The following is a 21199-nucleotide window of genomic DNA, read 5'->3' on the forward strand; positions in this document are numbered from 1 at the left end:
TGAGGGCTTCAGAATTATTGTTTCTGTAGATCCTTGGTTGCAGAGAATTGGATAAAGTGCCATTTTTCTCTCTTAAACTTTTGGGACTTCTTTCACAGTTCTCTGACTAGTGAGCGATACCATGAGGAAATAATCACAAAAGAGAAGCGATTTTATCATGTGGATAGGCTGAGTCTTTTAATAAGCTATTACTGTCCTATTTACTGCCAAGCTAACAATAACAAAACAGGGAATTCAGGCAACAGTGCACAGCTTGGATTTAGAAAGGGTCCTTTCCTTTGTTATGCTATTCATATTCAATAACGTTCCCTAATATGTTTAAGAGAATAGGCTGAGACACATGTTTGAATGTTGAGAATAATTTTATGTTGAATTAGAATTTTGTTTTATAATCCTAGTTTCATTGTCGATCTGCTTGTTTTCACATTGAAATGCTTATTAAGTCTTACTGAGATAATTCAAATGGAATGGTTAATCTAGAGTTTATTTTTTTGTCGCTTTGCAGTAGTTTGCTCTTATTTTATGTCTAGTCCCTTTTTTACTCCTAACTGTTGGCTCATTGGCAGACTTGATTAATGAGCCTTTATTGGGGGAAGAAAATCTCTACTAGCTAAAAAGAACAGAATTGAGAAGCAAATGCTGGCTTTGTGATAGGCTTGTGGCTGCAGGCAGATCTTGAATAGTTGAATTGTAAAGCATGTTATGATGAAGTATTTAATGTAGGTATCATGAGAAACTTAGTGTTTCTGATGTTTTGTGATCCTCTTGGATAGAGGCTTCTTAATGCCAGTTGAGCGTGTGTTCTCCAGCTTCTCAAAGTTTTGTAATGAATAGTATTCTGGAAAAGGTGCCATAATTTGTCAAGCTGCTAAGTCCACAATGAGCACACTGCTAAATGCTTAGGTCAAACGTGAAGGTACTGTATCAGTGTGTATTTACAGGTACTGAAATAGATGGTGAACATACAGACCATAAACGAGTTCTTACTTGTGTATAGCCAAAATATATGAAAGAAACTTAAGGAACAAAATATATGAAAGAAATGGTAAATACTAAAATTTGTCAGATTTTTTTTTTCTTTTTGTAATCCATACTCTGCCTAATAGGTGAATTTGACAAGTCCCTGAAATCATCACTTGTACAGAGTGTTGCAGCTTCTTTTGCAATGGAGTAACATTGTATATTTGGTCTTCTGACTATGCTTTATTTAAGGATGCAGTTTTGGAGCTGTGTGTAATTAGAGTTGGTTAAGGAAAATCTTATTTCATTGTCTTGCCATCAAGGCTTCTACCTGAGTGAAGAAAACAACATTGGCTGAAGAGGGCCCCCTGTATCCCATTCCTTCAGTATTCTTGTGGCTCCTCTATTTCATTAGGTTTTGAACACGTTCCAAGCTTCTTATATAAGCTCTGGTTTGCATATTTACTCTGTGAGCCCTCTTGACTTGCTGATTCATTTCTCCTTGTAGCAATAAATGCTGGCCCAGATCTCCCCCCTTCCTAGTTCTATTGACAAGTTCTGGCATGAAGTGCCTGCTCAAACGTATCTCGGGTGGTTCAGCTATGAAGGTTAGTCCAGTCAGCACAAGATGTGTTTTATGTTGGCAATGCGCTTTGGGAACCCATCATTCTGTCAGCCTGGTGTTCCCTGTAGTACAGAAGAGGTATGGACAAGCCATCTTGATAGGTGAAATGATTCTCAGGCCCACAGGCATTTCAACATTAAAATATTTTAGACTGTTTTGCTGAATGTTATTTTAGTTTAAGGACTTACGAAGGATAGTAGTTTGTCACTTAAAATGTGTGCATTGCTAACAGACTCTGTCTAAAGCAAGATTAGATTATCAGAGGGTTGGCTTCCGTGATAAGCTTCCTGTTTGTCACATGGCCAGAATTGGATATTCTAAGGAAAACAGTGTTCATCCTGACTGCATCTAGGCAAATTTGTTTAATTCTGTGGAAAGGCTAGGTATTGGGAAACTCCTTCTTACATTGCGTAAGCAGTTCTTGAATCCTATTGGTCAATTCCGCAACTAGCAAATAAAAAAGTTCTTATACAGTGCCATAAACGTGCATGGTGGTTTCAGAGGAAAAGTATGCAGGGAATACTTCTAACTTACTTAAATAGCGTGGTGTGTTCTGGCTTCCTCTTCCTCTTTCCTCTCTCCTCTTCTTTTCCAGCTACATTGTTCAGTGGAGATAGAATTAAGTGCTGACTAATTTATGCAAGCAAACTTCCTTTTGACAGTTGTCTTTGAAGGTCTTGGCCAGTGCAGTTTGCTGGTTCAGGAGTGCCTGTGCCTATTGCTTCGGTTAAGATATGGCTTCTATGTCGCTCACAGACCTCATTGACTATTTCCTTCTTTCCTTTTGTTTGTTGGGGTTTTTTTTTCCCCCATGGATTTTTTTTTTTAATGATGTGATTGTATGTGTTACAGTATGAAAGTATATTTTCCTGCTAATGGGAAGAAATGATGATGAGGCATTTCTGCCTAGTAAAATGCTTTACTTCCAATGATGTTTTAAGCAACTGTGGGGAGCTGTAATGGATGTGCCATAGTTTGGTTTTCTGCCAAAACACTTTCTTTTATATGAAGTACAAATTGTACGAGTTTACAAATTTAATTGCACAAGTTTATATGAAGTTACAGATTTTTTCCAGTACTGTTACGATGTCTGGAGGATCATACAACAATGGTGTGGAGAGCTGCACAGACTGATGTAATTATAGAACTCCACATCGGTATGAGAAATACTGGCTATCACTAGGTAAGACCAGAGAATGGAGCAGGCTAATTTGCAGCTAGTCAGTCTGCAACAAGTTCAGGCCAAAGAAGTGTTGTACACAGAAAGCAAGAAGAATTGAGTTGCTTTTGATTTGTAGGGAAGGGGTAGTATAGGAAGAGTGCTGTATATTTAGGAATATCTGATTACCATCAAGTTGTTGTCCTGCACATTTAATGTAGATAAAGATCTTTAGCCATCCAAGACAGACAAACTCTAATTCTGAGGGAATTTACACCAAGACAGTTGGAAGACAGTAATGTATAAATGGACAAAAGGCAGGTGCACGGTGTTTCTGGAGGTCCAGGTAGTCTTCTGACATTTCTCCTGCTGGTGAGCCAATGAGGACAAAGGCAGATGATGATAAAAGTGAGCTAGCTGACTAGGTAAGGGGTGGAAAAGGGGTGGGGTTTCCTATTATGAGGCCATAGCTTAGTTTTAGGGCAAAAAGAGATGACACATTTTTCCTGGAAGAGAATAACTTGAAGTGAACATCAGTTACAGAGGAGAGACAAATAGAATAGCTAATAAAACATGTGCAGAAAGAAAAAAACCAAACTTTATTCTAATACAAAACCAAGATATTGGAAATACTGCTCATCAAGGACTGATGAATAATTCTAAGGATCTTTATAAAGAAAGAATTGTTAGGTACTCAGTTTGGAGGAAAAAAAAGGTTTATCATTGGTCTGTTTAGTATCACTGGCCCTTGGTAGGAAGAGTGATGTGTTCTATGGTTAAAATAGCTGCCTATAATTTAGGAAGGGCAAAGTGAGGGAAAAGGATAGTGCTATTTTGATTAAAGTAGCTTTACCTATTTACTTATTTTTGACTTTTGAGAACTGAAAAAAAAGTAATACTTGTTAGTTGGTATTCTCTCTGGTAAGCCACAGCATAAATAGCTTGCTATGGACCATCAAATTGCAGTCACGTACAGGATGACTAACTCCGTAAGTACAGGAAACTTAATTTTTTGTGCAGGTGGTCTCGTACTGCTAGTACTAAAATGTTCATTAAAAAAGATGATGGATGCAATATTCTTGGAAGTCAGTGTAGAAGGATTTGGAGTCACACCTGACGTTGAAAGGTGCCAAGTAACCAATTGCATATTTAAACCTCTTTGTGTTTGATAAGTGTAAATGGCTATGAATTGATTTTGATTGTATGTAATAAATATAAAGTTTAATCAGCAGCATTTATTTCTTCCTTTTTAAAAAAAGCACTTGGAAGCCATTCAGCCAAATCATCTGTATAGAAATTCCTTTTCCACTCCAGATTTAAAGGGAAATCAGTTAAAGGATCTTTTACTAGTTGCTGAGAAAACAACAAATCTAAATCAGGGTAATGTCATAGTAGTGAAAAGTGTCCATCTGTTAATTAAATGAAGGAAAAAAAGCTACAGCAATGAGTTGCGGGTCAGAAGCTAAAGGTTGCAGAAAGTGAGGTGTGCAGGAAGTCCGCCTAAAGTATAGTGGATGCTAATGTTAGGACCACTAAGGTGCTTGAGAATGAGATAAAATATACCAACTCTTTGTTTTTTATATACTTAACAGATATGTTTCAGTTGCTTGGCAAAATAGGAGACTTTCATAGTTGAGAATTGAGAAGAACTTGATGATCTAATCTTTTGTAGGCTTGTTCAACAGACAAGTGGCTCATTTTTCAAATTTCTTGGTCATTCAGGAAATTATTGGATTGTAATCCTATAATTAATTTGGTTCAACTTGGTTTTAGATTAGAGGATTCATATTTTCCCCAGTATATCATGTGAAATAATGTTTTATTCTTATGTTCCCTTCCTCTCCTCCTTGAACTAGTTGCATATATGAGAAAGGAGCACTGCTTATCTTTTGCATGTAACTGTTGCTGTTTGAGGATAGAAAACTGCTTGATCTGCCTGTCATTCTTGGCTCGATGAAGAAGCCTCTGTGGTCTTTTGCTTCTGCTGTAGAACTTTGCTTTTGCTGTAGAACTCAAGCCATTCTCTTGCTAAATGTAGATGCTTATATGGCTGTGGATAGTCCTGCATTCCTTCCCTACCTTTTGTGCTAAAATACAGACTTCAAGTAAAAAGTATTCCAGAATTACTCTAAATCTCTATTCAGTTACAAATGTATTTGTTTATTTAGGAGCTGAAATACCTCCCCTCTAATCCAGAGGAAAAACTCTCTCAAAGTTTGGACCTGTTGGAGTGGGTCCAGAGGAGAGCCACGAAGATGATCAGGGGGCTGAGGATAGGCTGAGAGTTGGGGTTGTTCAGCCTAGAGAAGAGAAGGCTCTGGGGAGACCTTATAGTGACCTTCCAGTACTTAAAGGGGGCCTACAAGAAAGATGGGGAGGGACTCTTTATCAGGGAGTGTAGTGATAGGACGAGGGTTAGCAGTTTCAAGCTGAAATAAGGTAGATTTAGATACGAGGAAGAAATTCTTTACTGTGAGGGTGGTGAGACACTGGAAGAAGTTGCCCAGAGAAGTTGTGGATATCGCCTCCGAGATTGGATGGGTCTTTCAGCAACCTGGTCTAGTGGAAGGTGTCCCTGCCCATGTCAGGGGGGTTGGAACTAGATGATCTTTAAGGTCCCTTCCAACCCAAACCATTCCATGAAAGCATGAAGGTAGTTTCTAAAACTGTAACTGAGCTAATCAAAGCATGAAGAGAAAAAAGTCACCTTCTTTCAGGTATCAAGGAAATCACTTGACTACTGCCTTCTGTCATTGCTCTCAGCACATACCAAGGTAGAATTGTGGGCTGATTTCCACAGTTAGTTCTTCTCCCTGTTATATTGGAAGACAATCAGGACTTAGTGTATTTCTCTTGAATTATATGTTCTTGTTAAACTTTATTTGTATTTTTGCTTGCTACTGTTCGGGACAGTAAAGAAACAGACCAGGTAGATATATCTGCTTTAAATTTTCTAGTTAGAAAGCCTAAACGCTTGTACCAGCATCACTCTACTGGTTTTATTATGCATATGTTGATATAGATGTAACATGTGTAATGCATTTTAATGTGTTTAAGAGCAGGATGGGTAAAATCAATTTTTTCCTGAACAGCATGATCACCTTTGTGATAATGTAATGTAAAGGAGTTTCAGTAAACAAACTGGAATCGCCTATCATGATTCAACACAAGTGCAGGATAGACAACAGATTGTATGTCCTCCAGAACAGGTTAAAGGTGACCTAGATGGATAGAGGAGCTCATAATGTGTGTGTGTGGGGTGGTGGGAGGTATTGGTTAGCTTGATGAGCAATGGTGTTTGCACATCAGCAGCCTGGTTAATTGTCAGGATTTTATTTTTAAGCATTGTTGTGAAGGTGAGAGATAAGGAAGAAGATGAAGGAATTCATAGTGAATTAATTTTAGATATCTGTGTGGGGATGCTGTCAAATGTTTCGAAAAATTGATGATGGTGATAGAGGCTAACTTTATTGACTGAATAGGAGTCTCCCTCTTGATTTTGAATGAGAAACGAGTTTGGAAGAACAAGTGAAAATAAGCTGCTTATAATAGAAAAGGGGGAAAATAGGGGTACTTAGACCAGCAACACAGTCACGTGGTGTCCTAGAAATGATTTTTGTAATAAGTGGTGCAAGGTCACATGGTTAAGGTTTTGTTTTGGGTGTTTGTGGTGTGGGGAAGTGTGACTACAGGAACTCAAGGGAGAAAAAACTGAGGAGAGTTGTGGGTCACAGTAATGGGCAGGATACTGATGATTTCCACAGAAGTAGTCATGTGATAAGAACAGTTGGTGGTGGTGGTTGAGATTAAGTTCTGGTTTTATACACGCTGAATTTCAGTAGGCAATCTCCAGAGGTGCTCATCATCTGGAGCTTTCCTGTGAGATGGAAGAGTGTCAGGGATACTGTAATGTTAGAAAGGTGGGGGAGCAAGTTGGGGTGGGAAAGGACATACTGGAAAAAGAGGAAGAAGCAGAAGAGTGGAGAGGAACGGGCTAACCAACAGCACAAGAAATCACAATGGAATGGATGAGGAAGTAGAAGAGATGACTCTTTAGGGGCTCTCACCTTTATTGAGGACACTTTTCATTGCAAGGATTGCTTGTAGAGCAGTAGTAGGTCTCTGAGAAACCTTGGACCGATAGGAGACGTTAGCAACCCAACCCAGTTTTTCTTTTCCATTTTTAATATGTCTTTCCTTATTTTCTTTTTTATTCCCATACCTCTTTAAGAGAAAAAAATTTGACTGAGGCTCCTCTTTTCAATTTCCTTTAGAAGCATGTCAGCTGTAGTTTTCTTTACGTGTCCATTTAAAGCAAACAATAACCAATTGGAGATAAGAGATGTGGTTTCTGTAGGGAGCAATTACCCAGGCATTTTTACATCTAGCAAGATTTAAGTTTAAGACTCATTAGTCTTAGACTTAGACTGGGTGTTAGATAAATTGTTTAAGCTCTGTCTCAGTGTTTGCCGTTTTGGGTTTAGATACTGGCCTGCCAGGTCTAATTGAAGCTGTTGAAAACGTTTCTTTCTTTTTAACTGGAGTCCTAATAGCACTACTGCTAGTTCTCATTCTGGTCTCTATTTTTATAGATCATGCTGTTAGCATTTATTCTCAGCCCAGTCTCTTATTGGTGTGAACACCAGACAACTGTTAACTTCAAATGTGTTATTTTCTAGATTTGTATTGTTTTATGGGAAAACTGGACTATGTGCATTGTTAGAGCGCATGCATTAAAACTGTGTTGAATGATTTTATCCATTACATTATCACTCTGTGTCAGTTCTGATCCCTTAACGGTATTAAAATGAAAGCTGGTATTTAGTTGCAGTGTCTTATAGCTAGACAGAATATTGCATGGACATGTCATCTAATGCAGTTTAATAAGTATCCATTTTTCTCTCTAAGAATTTAGAATTCAGTAATCTGCAGGTAAACAGGTGATTTGCTCTATTGCTATGAAAGCTTTAAATACAGACTTAATTGTTTTGTCCAGATCTTTTATTGGCTTGTTGGAGAAGATCTGGAAGATCCAGAATAATTTATTTTACATTAGATTAAACAGATCTCAGGTTGTTTTTAGAGCTCACATCTGATTTGTTTCCTTCTTCCCTCAGAAGTGAGAATGGAGCTGTATCTAAAAACCAAAAACCCAAAAACCCCTCCATTGTTTGGCTGTCAGATCTAATAATGCATTTCACATATTACTGGAAGATACGGTGAACTGGAATGGGCAACTGCAGTAAAAAGGATTTTGGAAGATGCATGAATATAATCTTCAAAATGGATTTTAGGGCATGCAGTTTGGTAGCCCTTCTATCAATATGTGAAGGGCACATTCCTCCAGGCAGCATATTTCTCCAAGACTACTCTTCAAAGAATGAGAAATTGGGAATGAGGAGAAACCTGCTGGTGATTTGCGAGCTACGCACAAAGAGCAGTTTCTGCATGTTACGCTTATGCTGTGTTAGTTTAGATTAAGTTAATAAAAAGCCATTAAGAATTGAGGCAAAACAACCCTCACTATAACCTCATTATCAGAGGGAACACAGCAAAGTCGTGTCCTGTTCTTTTCCAGACACTGCCATCTTCTACCCAGGGTTTTAAATAACAATTGTGTTCTTGTTTTTTCAAATTCAGAAGCTATCTCTGCATTGGTTATTTCAAGTTCAATCTGCAGAGGGGCTTTTTTAGACAGAAAAAACTAGGGCTATTTTCCAAACAGTTGAACTCAGGATATTAATTTCCTTAAATTTTCTTGTGAACTGGGGATTAATTACGTTGCAGCTCTGCTATTTCAAATTGTAGAAACCTTTATTACCTTAATGAACTGTTTGCCTTTTAGTTCAGGTGGCTTGTGGTCTTGGATTGTTCTTGTGTGTTAGAAGAGGATTGATATCCTGTTACATAGTAAAAATCCAGGGGGATTTTATAGCTCCATTCTATCCATGAAACAAATCACTTATAGAACAATATTTGCAGAATGTAAACTAGCTTGCAACAGGGGTTTGGGTACCTTTAAATTATATGGTAAAAGTGACAATCTGCTCCTTCATCATTGATTCTCAGGCAGGTAGTGAGGAGATCTGACAGCAAGCCAAGGCTTAGTGTTTAGAAATTGGCTCAAACCATGAGATTAAACAGCAGCATTAGTCTTTTCAAGAGCAATGTGATAATGTCATGGAGAAATGGATCATACCTCAGTGGCAGATGGCGCATGCCTGTGTGAAGTGTAATAGAGTAAAAATACATTTCGGCTTGATGTTGAATATGGTTAGTCACAATCAGTAGCTGTTGCAGTTAGTTACAAATTTAATATTGATTCATACAGGAAACGTCAACTTCCAGTAAGACACCTGTTCAATTGTTCACAGCTTGCTAAAAAGTTTTAATACCGGACACTTGCCTTGAGAGTATATCCCTGCTTCAAAGCAGTGCATTTTTAAAAATTCATGTTTCTGTGATTCTGCTTTGTTCCTGCCCCACTATCTAATTCCTGCTTTGAATATAGAAGTGTATTATTCCTCCTGGTGTCTTCCTTTGTTATTGTTGATAGAGAACACTGATATTCAAGAATTGATCTTCATATGGTGATCATATGAAGATCTTCATATGATCTTCAATGTGCATATGGGGTGAGTTAATGATACACTGTTACAATAGTGAATTGATGTGCACAGTAATTGGCAGTTGAAGCTATAAAAGGTATCTGACAGTTCTTTTTTTCTTTAAACCTGCTCAAACAAGCAATAACACCCTAATATTTTTGTATCTCTTTGTATGTTAAGAGTACAGCTGAGGTTACTTTCATTCGTAGCTATGAATGTTCAGCAATTTCGCAAGCAAGTTCTCAGGTTGGTAATTGTACCTGTAACCAGACTGGTCAGTGAGGTCTCCCAATTCAACTTTGTAAAGCAGTGAGGAACAAGATAAATGCAGAAGGAAGTAAAAGGTTCATAATAGCAATTGTTAATTGGAAAGTTATGTCTCTACATGTGTGGGGGGAAAATGATGTCTAAATATAGGTTTAAGTGTTGCTCAACTAGCACCGCTCACCTCTGCCCTGGAAGGAAAGGGAACTCAGGAATTTACATACCCTAACAACGACTTGGCCGGTAGAGTGAGATCTATAATTAAGTATACAATTATAGCAACTGTTTGGTAGTAGTTTCTGCTATTTTTTAAACAATTTTAATTTGAAATCTCCATTATGCTATAAAACTGTGTTTCTGAAATATGGGAAATGTAAAACATTCATCAAGTTCCTAATACCTATTTTCTAACCTATTTCAGACAACTACTAGGTGGTTATTGTTTCTAACAATTTAGTATTTTATGCATAACTTGATAAATACAAATATAAAGCCTCAGCTGGTTAGCAGCTCAAACTGTGTTGCAGAGTCTCCTGGACTAGCCAGTAGCAATAAAAGGACACAGACACAAGACAAATTAATGCATTTAGAGTGCCACAGAAATTCACAGAATCTGTAAAATTTGCAGTCTGAATTCTGCCTGTGCCTAGGTTTCTGCTGCAGTATGTATTCACAGCCACATCTGTCTGTGTAGGTTTTAAATTGAGAGAAATACACCACCTTTATTGTTCTTATTAATGGGGTATAAGTAATAGGTTGTTCATCTGGGGTGTTGGAAACCTATACTTAAATGTTGTCCAAGAGGACTTGAATCTCAGGTCATTTGTATTTTAGGACAGGAGTGCACACTCTGTGATAAGGTTCTTGTTCCCTGTGCTTTGTCTTTCTCTCACGCATGACTAAAGTCATACTCACTTTTGTATCTAGATCACTTCTGTTGTCCTCATACTAAGTAGTTAACAGGTTATCTGTGTTAATAAGTCAGCATCTACTTAATGGAATATTTAACCAATCACTTCTTGCACACAGAAGTGTGGGTGTTGAGTGCCACCAGCATTTTATGCATGCCCATGGTCCCTGTAAGACATGGTGCCATATTTCTTAAGTACTGTGCAAATAAAATCAGATACATGCCTCCCTAAAGTATTTCAATAGCTAATAAAAGATGTGGGTGTGATGAAGTAGAGGAGGGAAAAGAGTTATGAGATGAATGGCAGTAGGAAAAAGAGATAAGGGTCATGATAATAGCATTACACAAATTAACCACCTATTTAATTTACCTCAAATGTGTCCTTTCTAGAAATGGTGGTATACATTCTGGTGTAGTTTAGTGAGTGTGTATGACTCAGTTTCATGTTTTTAATTACAAATCTTACTACTGCTTAAATTGGTGTGTTCCGACTCTTAAGTATTCTTATTCTCTTAGTCATTTGTTTCCCAAATTTTCCACATTCCTATTCTTTCCCATCATCAGTCTCTCTTATGCTGCTGTGAAAGAAGGCTGAGGTCTGAGCACATTTGCTGTGGCTAGCAATAATAGGCCTGAAAAGGCTCTGACCATTTAGAGCTGTCACTGTCTAGGATCCATGTGCTGATGGGGAACTCTTAAGAATGGAGGGGGGAAAAAAGGGTGAAATGGAAGGGGGTCACATAGGAGCAAAGGGTGAGGGCACCAGATCTAAATAGGTTTCTCATGGATTTGCAACCTCTCTTGTTATCCCGAGTGCTCACGTCACATTGTTTGTGGTGCAAATTGGCCTCCTGATGTGACATAGGTATGTCCAGTCCTCTCTAAAGTTGTTGTCAATTCTGTAGCAGCAGTGGAAATCTTTGAAATGGCTGAAGCTTGGGTGAGAGTTGTCATAACTTAGAAGAATGGGGTTTTTTTTCTTTTTCTTTTTAATTCCTAGATTGAGTCAAGTTGGATTCTTTGTGTTACCACTAACAACAAAGCTTCCTCAGGCTTAACTAGACCTCGGTGTGTAGCTTGTCACAGCTACTCACTTCTAGTCAGTGAGTTAGTACAAACATCACTTAGGGAAAAGTAACTTGGTAAAGAATTGTGACACTGCATGGGATGCAGACTGTGGCTGTTCTGAGACCTGCTGGTTTGGTGATCCCTAAGCATGGTCTGTGAGGTCAAGGTAAGTTGTCCAGGAAGCCATGTCTCCTTGATCAAAGACCTCAGGTAGTTTTCTGTTGTGCATGGTTTGTTTCTTGTTTTTTGAATTTCAGATACTGCTGTACTGTGTACTTCAGAGACAAGAAACAAATTGATGTGAAAATAGATCACTAAGCCTGTTTATTTTGCGTTAAAAAAGCCTATATTAAATGAATACACTGTTTAAGGATGCCAGGTGTATTAATACTTCAAATGCTTGGTTTTAAAGCCTTCCTAAAGTTCTTAATTTTTAGCATTAATTGTGGAGTACAAAATCAGTGTCATGTCTCGATTTTCTACATCTCCATTCCTGGCTTGGTCTCTGGTTATTTGAGCTAATGCAATAGCATCACAGTAACAGAGCCAGTAAACATCAGTAAAGCCTTAAGCAGAATTATTAGCAACAGTATACAGTAAGAATTTAGTCTTCCTCACATTTACTGTTCTGCAAAGCAACCTTGGTTTATAGAAATTAATAATTTGCAAGTTTGTGAACACTGGATCTACTTTGGTGAATGTATTTGTTACCTCCTGTACAGTAGAAATAATTTCCGATTAAATAGTGATTTCTCTAATTTTGTTTCCGTCCATCGATATAAGCCATCTTGGTTCTATAAAGGGATTTTCCTGATACTTTTATTTTCATGGTAGGAAAGGATACTGGAATTACTGTGAGATGAAGCATTGTATATCATGAATTCATGAATGATTGAATCAATGTGTGATTATTCAGCTGCTTTAGTAAGACTTGGAAAAATAGTATCTCAAATAGCAATTACGCTGACTAGATAATTTTGCTAGAGTGGAGGCATGGAAACGTGTATCTCCATGGTTCACGAAAAGCATTAAATTGCAGCTTTCTCCTCTGGAAATACTTCCACATAAGCCAACTGACCTGCTTCCTTTTGTACGTACTGACATTGACCTTAACTCAAAAGTAGATTTTGACTGTGTTGGATTTAATGTTGAAGTTGGCCCTAATGTGGTAGTGGTGTTGGTGGGTTGGACCACACAACCTGGAGAGGTCCCTTCCAACCTCCATCATTCTGCAATTCTAATTACTTTGGGCAAACAGTGGAAAATAGTGCTGCATTATGCTGCTTTTAGGGGGCATTAAAAGTTGCAATACGATTACTTATCTGCAACAGCTAGGCCTTCTGATGATGTTGTAGATATAATTGCTTATGCTTAATAACAATGTTATATTTCATTCTTGTTATAGAAGAACTTTTCAGAGCACACATGCTGAGGCTTATGCTTTGAGAAACAGGCATCTTGATTCTTAAATGATTCCTTGAAGTTTTAAGAGTTGAGAAACTCCTCCCATCTGGTGCACGTGCATTATAGCAGTTTTTCACTGGTGAGATCAAACTCAGCCATATTGGTCACTTCTGCACTAATTGCACTACTATACAGGGAGATTTTGAACCCCAGGCGGTTTTTCTAAATCTAGGTATGTTTGTTTTGTTGCAAATGACGGTTGGAGTAGATGGTCTTAGGGGTCTTTTCCAACCTTTATGATTCTATGAAAATCATACTTTGCACTCAGAACACTTACACAGTGAGAGTTTTTGCAGCTATATCCACAGAGGTGAGAGAAATAATTTGGAAATAGTTTCTTAAAAAAAACTGAGGTCGCATTTGCAATCTTTATTTATGCCTTGGGGACCCTTCTTTGGCCAGCTTCCCCAAGGGAAAGCAATCAACAAAAAAATTCAGCAGATCTGATTTATCTGCATATGTGCAGGTGTGAATGTGTTTCCTTGACTGTCTTGTCCAAAAGTGCTGTTACGGTATTGTAAGTAACGAACAAAGTTTCATTTTGCTAGCCTCTAGGCATTTCATTCAGTTTTAAGATTATTAGAAATATCTCTAATGGAACTCCAGATACTCTGGCAAAACAATGAAACTCTTGCTATACAAATTGTATTTTAATATTAAGTTAGCCAGTCAGGGACCTGTAAAAGTGCCTTTTCCATTCCATTGTTGTTGATAAGCATACCCTTATCCCTTGGCAGAACATTTCTCCACTGCATGTCCCCTGCAGGATACCAACAGTGTTGCCAAATAAAGGTTATTTTGGGGCATACTGGAAGCGAATGTGAATCTTCGCACTCTCACTGAGAATGCGCCATCAGCTGTCCTTTTCCTGTATTGAAGGATTCTGGTTGTCAACAGCTGCGACAGCATTGGTACTGGGAGATAACAAATCCACCCAAAGACCAGTGGAAAGACAGTGCTGCTCCTGAGGCTTGTCAGGTTTTCGTCAATGAAACAATCCATGCAGCAGAGATTGTTTCTTTGCTTCACTCTAAACGTCTGGCTTTGGTTCGGACACCAAAGTAACAAGAAACAGTGAGACATGCTGACAGCATCTGCTTCCAGGAAAACCAAGATACAGTCTTTCTTGAGAATGGTCTCTGAATCCTTTGTGTCCCTCTGGTCTTCCCCTCTCGCCCCTCCCTGTTCCCCAGTGTCTGAATCCAAGATTAACTAAGTGTCTGTGGTCTACAGACCTTCCTACTTTGTGCAAAATGTCTGTTTGATTTCAAAGGGTACGCTATCTAGACATAAATATTTTGCCAGCTGTGTTTCTTTTATTTCCTCAGTCAAGATTATCTGTTACTCTTTTTTCCAAATCTAGGTCACTTTAAGGCACATGTTTCTCACCTATGTAGCAGGTCGTGATTGAGTAGCAATCTTGCCAGTAACCAGTGATGGTAAAACTTCTTTATTATTGTTGTGTATGAAATGATTATGTGCATCTGTATATACTCCCCTGGTACTTAATAAAAATATTCTGGTTATGGGTATCCTTGTGCAGGGAAAACCTGCTTCATTGAGGACAGTGATACCGATTGTACGTACAGTTGCGCTTCCTTGGTCTGCTTCAGAACCTTTCATCTCCCTGGTCCCTGTTCCAAAAGGAACAAGTATAACTAATCTCATTGTCCTAAAATTGTTCGTGGTTTGCAAGATGGATTTTAGTGCTGCAGTGAGGGATCTATTTCTGCTTAATGTGCATCTCTGCTATGGATAATCTTGATCAATCTAAAGTCTTTTTAGCTAAACATACTTTCTCACTGAATGTGAGTGGATGTTTAAAGGCCAAGCGTAGATAATCTGACATCTGCAATACTATCCTGGAATTATTTAAAGAAATAATTCACTGTTTTTACTGTTTTCACTATTTAAAATGGAGGATGGTTGTCATGGGCTGAAGGCTGCCTGAAATGTCTCTGAAGCAAGCAATTTTTAAGACATTAATTTCCAACCCTTCCTTAAATGAAGAGTGTAAGTGTCGTGTTTTCCCCACCCTCCTTTCTTGTTTTGTAAACAGACTGGAGAAGACAAAAACTGCTTCAGGGTTATTCATTGTCATTCCGTGTACTGAAGTATAACCCTGTTTCCTGATCTGTTGTGTGAAAGTTTGTCACTAGTGTTCTGGGTGCATCACTATCCATTTGAAGTCATCCAATAAGCAATGGAAAGAATGATGAGGATTTGAGGTGAAATGTATTTGTGTGAAAATTATAGTAAGAAAGATGTTTATTGAGTCAGTTGCAGGCTTCACTCATCTCAAACCAGTGGTGAGCTGGAACTGAAATACTTGGAGATGTGAGCAGCCTCCAGGGTACCAGTGAAGTGATCAGAACAGCTGCACCGGAGCAGACAGGCAGTCCATCTGGCAAGCATTTTCTAGCAGCAGTTGGGTTATACCCAAAGAAGAGTAAGAACAGGATGAACACATGTGACAGTTCCCACAAGTACTCTCCCCATACTTGCCACTGTGCCTTTTTGGTTGGAGGAACCTGACAGATATTGGGACTGTCTGACATGTTTGATATCATATGCTAGAGTAGGGTTAAGTAAGATTTTGTTAGGTATTTTTACCTTGAGGGTAATTTATCACTAGTTGTCTAAAGCACCTGTTACCATTTCTGCAAAACAAGTAGGAAAGTGGTGATCTGAGCTAGTCAAGGGTCCTGGTGCGTGGTTACCTTGGGCTCTTCCGAATACCCTGGTCTATTTTCTTTGGGAGATTGTTGTGCTTTCCTGCAAACTGGACCTGGTGATGTGAATGTGTGGAAGCCTGGAGGGTTCCTGCTATTGAAGACTCATCAGTGCTTACCGCTGTAGTTACAGCACACTCTTAGCTGTTATCTTCTCACACAGGCTTAAGGTTATTTTATCTTACCACAATTTCGAGTGACTTTAAAGCAACATTGATTGCAGTGAGTTCATTGTTCTTGTCTGATTCTGTAACTGCTATCTTTTGTTCAGTGTATAGCTGCTTAATCTCCAAAGCAGAATGACCTGAAATATCCAGGTGGTGGTGTGTATTCCTCCCTCCAGGCACACACATCCCACTTGCTGTATTATCTCCTCTGGATGGTTGGGATCAGATGAGTTCCTTGTGCTTGGTTTAGAAGTCTGCAAACAGTTCATTATTTGGTAATGGCTCCCTACCACTGGATTTTATTCTTCTGGGCATTTCAACAAAGGCAACCTAACAGGTGTCAGGAAATGATGCAAGAGTAATCCCTTTTTGTTTGTTGTTTTTGTGATGATTATGGGGCTAGCTATTTCTTTGATCGCTTTCCTAGTCTGAATGCTCTGCCTGTAAAGTCTTGACCTTATGCCTTTTTCTTTCTAGAGACACAGTCACCTGACTGTCCCACTGTCAGATCCAGCACTGCACTGTTGTATTCTCTGGATTAATTCTGCTTATCCTAGCAGAACTATTGCAAACCTGCATTTCTTCTGTTTGGGAGCTTGTGTACAGTGCCTCTGAATAGCTTTTGTAAAGATTAAACAATTTTTCAGTTGGAGCAAAGAGCAATGCGAAAGGGAAGATGCATGCAGCCATGGCAGTTTGACACAGTCTTAAGAGTGCTGGTTTCAGAATCTGGTTTGATCCTTGCTGTTTTTCTTGATCTTTTTAATTGTCTTGAGTGTTGCTGTTCTGTATTTCTGAGGCTGGCTAAACTGATAGAGGCTTTTTTCAGCAGGAAATGTGAAAGATTTGAGGCTTTAATATTACATTTACCTATATTACTTTTTTCCCTTGCTATTTGCATGTCCTGGTTGCCCTTCTATTGAGAATAAATGAATAGATTTATGTAGTATAGTGCATTGGAGTCCATTTGGTACGAATGCAGAAGCTTGCACCAGTGACTACTGAATGAGGACATGTAATGTGAAAGTTGTTTATAGCACAATCCTGCTGTGACGATCCTAACTTACTAAGGAGTTCATCATTCTGTGATTGTACTGCTGCTTGCTTCTTACCCCAAACCAAGGAACTTTCATTCCTTCTGGAACAATTTTGATTTTTAAATCTATTTTAGGATTTTTTTGAGGACACGTTTATGATGATTTTATGATGGGCTGATTCTGCTTTTTATTGGAAAGAAATGAAATATAGTTCCATTTATAGGTAGATCCTTTGAATGAAGCTGCTGCCTGTGCTCCCCAGAATTTAAACTTTTTTCTAGGTACTACAGATTTGACAGATTATACTCTGCCTGACTCAGCTCCTTAGCTATTCTACATGACTTCATGCTCAGTTAGGCAATCTGTCTGACCATAGTGACATTTAATCCCTCTGAAGATGTGTTCTACTTCTGTCTTTGTTGGAGGCAAAATTTATCCTTTCCATAGGTCCAGCCAATAATTTGCAATGTGTGCAGTTGAATGCACTGAATGTTTTTGTTTATAATTGTTCTACTTCAGTGAAGATAGCATCAGTTATCTGATATACCTTATTAAATATGTTGCAAATTTCTAAAAAATTCCTGAAGTTAATGATACAGAAGTGTGCTCTTTTCATTTTCTGTTAATTTCTGATGTATTTTTTTCTTAACTTTCTTTAGAATTGTATGCAAGAGATGTCTAATATAAGAGATTTAATCATTTAATACAGCAATTAAAATGAAGTAGAAATGGAACAACTTTGTAGACAGAATGCTATAAAATAAAAATTAAAGTAGGATAAAAAGCAATGTTTTGTACTATATTACACAGACAAAATAATCTCCCCCAAAAGTATATATGTAGTTTTTACTGTCTTGAAAGTCTTTCAAGTTCTCTGATATCTTAAAGCTACTGTTCACACACATGTACAGCTTTTCTTTTTAAAAAACAAAAGCAAAACTCTGAAAGCAAAATAAATACCCAATACAATAAAATAACAGTGTGTTCTTATCTAGTAGTGATAGGGTTGACTAAAATTTTTGTACCTTTGTCTTAAACAGAATGTTGGCTTTGAAAGCTCAGGGAAGAAGCAGCAGGGAGAAGAAAGGAACACAGTGGTAAGTGTGTTATTTTCCTTTCCTTTGAACCAACTGCACAATGTATTAAAACAGAAATCCTCTTTTTTATATTTATATATTGTAATAATCACCTCCAAAGCACTTGAATTTTATTCTGCATAATCTCTCATGTTGATCTGAAGGCAAATTTTTAGTTATAAATATGTTGAAGAGCCAAGTGAATGATATGTATTTACATGTAACTGTGTGCATATATAGAAAGGGGAATATATGGGAAACTAAGTTGCAGGAAAATATTTCTGTTTTAAAGCTCAATGTCCATTATTAAATGTTTTGGCTTGCAGAGCTTTAGCATTTTATACCGCTTTTTGAAGGGTTTTTTTGTTTGTTTGTGGTTGTTGGTGTGGGGGTTTTTTTAGTTCTTAGGAAAGATAAGCATTTTATAAAAAAAAACTTGGATAAAAGATGCTTGAAAAAATGCTTTGAATGCTTATTGGGCCTCTTACTGTTCTTTCTGGTTTGCTGATCTAAAGCCTAGGCGAACATCGCATCATGTCATTGCTCTCTTATTGGTATATTAACGTTCTTTAGCTAGAGAGCATACTTAAGAACATCGAAAGTATTAAGAAGCCAAATAAACTTCAATTTTCTGTTCAAAGCTCTTTGGAAAAGAGCTCTATGTTCAAAGCTCTATGGAAAAGCAACACATGTTCAGAATCAGCTTTTTTCTTTATTAAATGATGCCATTGCAGAAGGCACTAAGTTGCTTTTGCCTCATATTGTAAGGATATCTAGAGGCAAGTATTTCTCATGAATAAAAAGAATGCCCAACAGAGTATTTTGTTTTCAGAACTTCTCTATGAATTTCTGTGGAGGAGTCATTATTGCATCCCCCCCCCCCCCCGCGGAGGGAAAAAAACCCAACAACATATGACAGCAGCTTCCATCTGCTGTGATTTTATTAATAGTGCTGCTCAGACTGTGGAAATGCTAATAAATATTGACACTTCAGTGACTGGAATTTTGAGACTTACTATAAAATACCAGTTTAAAACATACAAAATCTTCTGCATATTTTATCTGGCATTGCTACAAACAGCACATACTTAAGAAGGTAGAAGCATGTGCACATGCTAGCTTTTTCCAACCTTTTGTCTGGCCTACAAGGCTGTAGTCTTTGTGTTGTGCTTTGGCATTCTCCGCTGAGCTAAAACTGTGCTGTTGCCATACTACCTTAGCTGTGCTTACTGCTCCATAAGGTTTGTTGCTTCCTATGGGCAAATGACTAGCAGTGCCTCTTCCCTTTCCTTCCCTTCCCCTGTGCTAGTTCATCTCTTTTGACTATGTTGTTATAACTGGGGGAATTAAGACAGTATCTCTTACTTTCCGCTTGAATAGATGTTGACAGTATGTGCTACGCAGCGTTTACTTGTACAGCAGATCCAGACGTAACCCCTCAAAGGACTAAACCCAAAGCATAAGTGGTTTAATATGGTTTTATATCTCTTCCAGAGGCTTACCATCTCATAGTCTGGCTGCTCTCTGTATTTAATTTTCATTGTGTTCTTTGTATAGAAAGTCAGGAACTTGTTTGTTTCCATGGATCTTTTTCACAGCAACAATGAAAGAAAATGGAGTTATTTAATGTAGAAATTAGTGGATTCTGAAAGCAAAGCAGTTCTGAAGTAGCTTGGTACAGCTAGCTGTACCAAATAGCTGTGATTATTTCTACTGCACATTTAAAAAAAAAAGATATGGTGGCTAGCGGGGGATGGAGTTCACTTCAGAACTGTATTGGGATAAATATTTCATGTTTCCAGCTATGTATTAACTTAAAAGTGACAAACACGAAAACCCAAACATGTCAGTTCCATAATGTAATGGAATTCTTTAGCCATTTGAAAACATCACTGTTGAAATACTGAAATATCAATGTCATAGCTTGTAAAGAAGCTCAGTTTTTTGAATATTCCATGAAGGTTTGAGGGCCTCCTACAATTTCCTTCAAACATCAGTTTGTCATAGTAGATATTCTTGAATTTGTATGGCTTTTTTGATTTGAGGAGGAGAAATAGGTGAGACTCAAGCACAGTGGTTTTAAAAATCAATTTATTCCTCTTAATGTTTTCTTAGTAACACTACAAATACATACCCAAAGACTATGTAATCAAGTCAAACATCAGAAACTACGTTCCATTACAGACCATTCTTCAGATGAAATGTTATAGTGGCACTTATAAGTGGCACTATACTGGCTTGGATAGTTTGGCTGCCCAAATGGAAGTTAGTTTCTAGGGCAGCCTCAGAAAAAGAGCAAAAGGAAATGCATGAGAACTAAGTTGCAACTACCTGGGCTTTGGTTGTATAGTGACAGGGTGTGTGTGTGTTACTGTGTAGTTATTATGTAGTGTTAATATGAAAAGTTGATATAAATATAAAAAAAGCCACAATTACAGTTGTTTGGGTATCTGAACATTTTCAAATTTATTTTTTACTGTAAACTTAATCTATAATTTTTCTCATCCTCTTTTTTTTGCTAAGGGTGTTTCTGTAATGGATCTTGCCTTAAATTACAGATCTGTACTCTCATATACCTGTGCCTTACTGATGCCTTGGCCTAGGACTATAATAATATTGAATATTACTGCATTTCAGTTGAAGGCTGTACTAGAAGTAGAATATTTTATTACGTAGGTATTTGCCAAGAGGTTTTTTGCTGCTTTTCTCGGTTTAAAAATAATACTTTTGTTGTTTTGTTTTCACAAAGTCAATCTGGTTTTGTCATTGTTAAGCTTTTGGCATGATAAGGCCAAGTACTGACTGCTTTGTTGTATTGCTGCTTTTTTACAGTTATAGAAATAAATAGAAATAAATATTCCAAAGATTTCTTTTGATATACTTAGGGTGGGTTTTACTTGTCATAATAAATCTTCAGGTTTATTTTAGCATAGGCAGTTTAGGTAAATTTCTATGCTGGAAAATAACTGTTGGAACAAATATCAGGTTAGATAGTCTCTAGTTTCGATAAAGCAGGAAAATGCTGTTGTTGAACCAAGAAAATGTTATTGATACCATCAACACCATTACAACTAAGTTAAGAGGTTTTATAAAATGGTTTGATGAAGAACTTCAGATCTTAATTGTGTA

General features: G+C 37.7%; 1 protein-coding gene across 6 annotated transcripts in view; it reads left to right on the plus strand.

The window, feature by feature from the left end:
- The window catches only part of ERBIN (erbb2 interacting protein), a 122697-nt gene that overhangs the window by 23795 nt on the left and 77703 nt on the right, over positions 1–21199 (plus strand). For all 6 annotated transcript variants that reach the window (XM_072858788.1, XM_072858782.1, XM_072858785.1 and 3 more), the window contains one exon: positions 18035–18091. The gene's annotated coding sequence lies outside the window, so the exon portion shown is untranslated. The remainder of the gene's footprint in view (positions 1–18034; positions 18092–21199) is intronic.

Source organism: Ciconia boyciana, chromosome 4 (genome assembly GCF_034638445.1).
Source record: "Ciconia boyciana chromosome 4, ASM3463844v1, whole genome shotgun sequence".
Classification (NCBI taxonomy): Eukaryota; Metazoa; Chordata; class Aves; order Ciconiiformes; family Ciconiidae; genus Ciconia; species Ciconia boyciana.